The sequence below is a fragment of the Coptis chinensis genome, unplaced genomic scaffold (assembly GCF_015680905.1).
Source record: "Coptis chinensis isolate HL-2020 unplaced genomic scaffold, ASM1568090v1 utg2490_pilon_pilon, whole genome shotgun sequence".
Lineage (NCBI taxonomy): Eukaryota > Viridiplantae > Streptophyta > Magnoliopsida > Ranunculales > Ranunculaceae > Coptis > Coptis chinensis.
In genome coordinates, this window is record NW_028238129.1 from 1 (window position 1) to 4,662 (window position 4,662).

Consider the following 4,662-nt stretch of genomic DNA (forward strand, 5'->3'; position numbering starts at 1 on the left):
ACTTTGACAAATGATGATACCAAAAAAAACTAGACATTTTTTTTTGATCGTTAGATATTTTTCAAAAGTGGACAACAAATTTTATGTAAGTTAGAGTATATTTAAAAAAAAATAAAATTATTTTTTTTTTTTTTTTTTTTTGTGTATTATACTCTTCAAATTAAAGTTTTTTTTTTTTTTTTTTTTTTTTTTTTTTTTTTTTTTTTTTTTTGAGAACATGTAAAAGAAATAAGATTTCAACATTGAAAGATAATCCTAAGTGAACAACTTAGTCAAATATAAAAAGAAAAACATTAAAATAAAAACTTATAAGAAAACTTATTTTAAAATTTTCAATTCATCCGGAACCGAAGGAAATTCACCATCCCTAATTTGATATCAAATTAACTCAGTACTACAAAATCAACAACACCGGATGTCTATTCCTCATGCACCAAGGACTGCAATATCCTCGTTCAAACATTGCCATCTTCTCTCTCAAGATCACAACAAAACAATACCGTTGTACCTTCGAGAGAATTCATTCCTTCAGTTATATTTACTTCAAGAATCTTTTTTGTTATCTTTAGTGGTGGTGTTATAAGAAAATCTGATGTACAAAAACTTAAAAGATCTTTGGCATTGCAGTCTTGATTAATTATGACAGTTCAAGAAATAAGGTGATCTGAGAGATGTTAGGCAATGATATTGGCAATTAGAAACAAACCGACATCCAATGCAAAGTTTAGTTTGATGTCTAATCCCAAGGATCCCGCCTAGGCCTAAGACCTCCCTGTGGCATTTGCAACGTAACATGGTAAAGTTATGCGCAACTTAAATCAAACTTTTTCATAAAATAAATATTGAGTACAAATTTTCCCATGCAACGTCTAGAAATGCTTAATTTAAAAAAAAGTTATGACTATGTAAATGAATCATCTATCTTGGAAAAGAATAGACTCGACAATCGCGTAACCAATTAAAGAAATAAGGCAATCGAAGTAATACTCATAAATGTTTTATTGTAAATAATCGGTAATTGAGCAACACCACAAACAAATTAATGTAAATGTTTTTTCTTTATTCAATACAATTTCAAGGTCAATCATCCCATATACAAAAGGATTGAAAGTGTAATGTATTCTAACCATAATCTTAAGGTATTCAAATGAAAAATTAAATAAAACTTTCAAGAGGGGTTCCAAAGTCACACCTAAAAATTTACCAACAACATTGAAAAAAAATCCAGAAATTAAAGCCTATGCTCACTGATTTAAAACCTCATTTTTTGTGGATTTGAACTACTAATCATAAGGAACATCTATACAAAAATTCAACATGTTTGACAATTTTAACCTTGACAAATGATGATTGCAAAAACTATATATTTTTTGACAGTTAGTTATTTTTTAAAAGTGAACAACAAATTTTATTTAAGTTTGAGTATATCTCTAAATGAATTTTTTTTTTTCCCGTTTTTTTTTTTTTTTTTTTTGTATATTACAACTCTTCAAATATATATATATATATATATTTTTTTGTGAGAACATATAAAAGAAATAAGATTTCAACATTGAAAGAGAATCCTAAGTGAACAACTTAGTAAAATATGAAAGACAAAACACTAAAATAAAACTTATAGTAAATCTTATTTCCAAATTTCCAATTCAACGGGGAATCGAAGGAAAGTAAGCCATCCCTTATTAGATCTCAAATTAACTTCGGTACTATAAAATCAACTACACCGGATGTCTATTCCTCACGCACCAAGGACTGCAATATCCTCGTTCAAACATTGTCATCTTCCTCTCTCAAGAACACAACAAAGCTATACACGTTGCACCTTGAGAGAATCCATTCCCTTCAGTTATATTTACTTCAAGAATCTTTTTGTTATCTTTAGTGGTGGTGTTATAAGAGAAGCTGATGTACAAAACTTAAAAGATTTGGCATTGCATTCTCGATTAATTATTACAGTTCAAGAAATAAGGTGATCTGAGATATGTTAGGCAATCAAACCGGCAATTAGAAACAAACCGACACCAAATGCAAAGTTTAGCTTGATGTCTAATCCCAAGGATCCCGCCTAGGTCTAAGACCCTCCTGTGGCATTTGCAACGTAACATGGTAAAGTTATGCGCAACTTAAATTAAACTTTTTCATAAAATAAATATTGAGTACAAATTTTCCGATGCAACGTCTAGAAATGCTTAATTTAGAAAAAAGTTATGACTGTGTAAATGAATCATCTATCTTGGAAAGAATAGACTGACAATGCGGTAACCAATTACAGAAGCAAGGCACTGAGTAATACTCATAATTGTTTTATTGTAAATGATCGGTAATTAGCAACACCTCATAAACAAATTAATGTAAATGTTTTTCTTTATTCCAATACAATTTCAAGGTCAATCATCCCATATACAAAAGTATTGAAAGTGTACAGGTATTCTAACCATAATCTTAAGGTATTCAAATGAAAAATTAAATAAAACTTTCAAGAGGGGTTCCAAAGTCACAACTAAAAATTTACCAACAACAGTGAAAAAAAATCCATAAATTAAAGCCTATGCTCACTGATTTAAAACCTTATTTTTTGTGGATTTGAACTACTAACCATAATGAACATCTCTACAAAAATTCAACTTGTTTGACAATTTTTAACTTTGACAAATGATGATTGCAAAAACTAGACATTTTTTGACCGTTAGATATTTTTCAAAAGTGGACAACAAATTTTATCTAAGTTAGAGTTTATCTCTAAATGAATTTTTTTAAATTTTTTTTTTTTTTTTTTGTATATTATAATCTTCAAATTAAAAAAAGAACATGTAAAAGAAATAAGATTGCAACATTGAAAGATAATCCTAAGTGAACAACTTAGTCAAATATAAAAGACAAAACACTAAAATAAAACTTACAGTAAAACTTATTTTCAAATTTTAAATTCAACGGGAACCGAAGGAAATTCACCATCCCTAATTTGATCTCAAATTAACTCAGTACTACAAAATCAACAACACCGGATGTCTATTCCTCATGCACCAAGGACTGCAATATCCTCGTTCAAACATTGTCATCTTTCCTCTCAAGATCACAACAAAGCTATACACGTTGCACCTTCGAGAGATTCCATTCCCTTCAGTTATATTTACTTCAAGAATCTTTTTTTGTTATCTTTAGTGGTGGTGTTATAAGAAAATCTGATGTACAAAAACTTAAAAGATCTTTGGCATTGCAGTCTTGATTAATTATACAGTTCAAGAAATAAGGTGATCCGAGATATGTTAGGCAATCATATTGGCAATTAGAAACAAACCGACATCCAATGCAAAGTTTAGTTTGATGTCTAATCCCAAGGATCCGCCTAGGCCTAAGACCCTCGTGGCATTTGCAACGTAACATGGTAAAGTTATGCTTAACTTAAATCAAACTTTTCATAAAATAAATACAAGTACAAATTTTCCGATGCAACGCGTCTAGAAATGCTTAATTTAGAAAAAAGTTATGACTGTGTAAATGAATCATCTATCTTGGAAAGAATAGACTGGCAATGCGGTAACCAATTACAGAAGCAAGGCACTGAGTAATACTCATAATTGTTTTAATGTAAATAATCGGTAATTAGCAACACTTCATAAACAAATTAATGTAAATGTTTTTCTTTATTCCAATACAATTTCAAGGTCAATCATCCCATATACAAAAGGATTGAAAGTGTACAGGTATTCTAACCATAATCTTAAGGTATTCAAATGAAAAATTAAATAAAACTTTCAAGAGGGGTTCCAAAGTCACACCTAAAAATTTACTAACAACAATGAAAAAAAATCCAGAAATTAAAGCCTATGCTTACTGATTTAAAACCTCATTTTTAGTGGATTTGAACTACTAACCATAAGGAACATCTCTACAAAAATTCAACATGTTTGACAATTTTTAACTTTGACAAATGATGATTGCAAAAACTAGACATTTTTTGACCGTTAGATATTTTTCAAAAGTGGACAACAAATTTTATCTAAGTTAGAGTATATCTCTAAATGAATTTTTTCCCTTTTTTTTTTTTTTTTTTTTTTTATATTGTATTATACTCTTGAAAAAAAAAATTTTTTTTTTTTTTGAGAACATGTAAAAGAAAATAACATTTCAACATTGAAAGATAATCCTAAGTGAACAACTTAGTAAAATATGAAAGACAAAACATTAAAATAAAACTTATAGTAAAACTTATTTCCAAATTTTCAATTCAACGGGAATCGAAGGAAATTCACCATCCCTTATTCGATCTCAAATTAACTTCAAGACTATAAAAAATCAACTACACCGGATGTCTATTCCTCACGCATTCCAAAGGACTACAATATCCTCGTTCAAACATTGTCATCTTCCCTCTCAAGATCACAACAAAGCTATAATACACATTGCACCTTCAAGAGAATCCATTCCCTTCGGTTATATTTACTTCAAGAATCTTTTTTGTTATCTTTAGTGGTGGTGTTATAAGAGAAATCGATGTACAAAAACTTAAAAAGATGCCGACATTGCAGTCTTGATTAATTATTACAGTTCAAGAAATAAGGTGATCTGAGATATGTTAGGCAATGATATTGGCAATTAGAAACAAACCGACATCCAATGCAAAGTTTAGCTTGATGTCTAATCCCAAGGATCCCGCCTAGG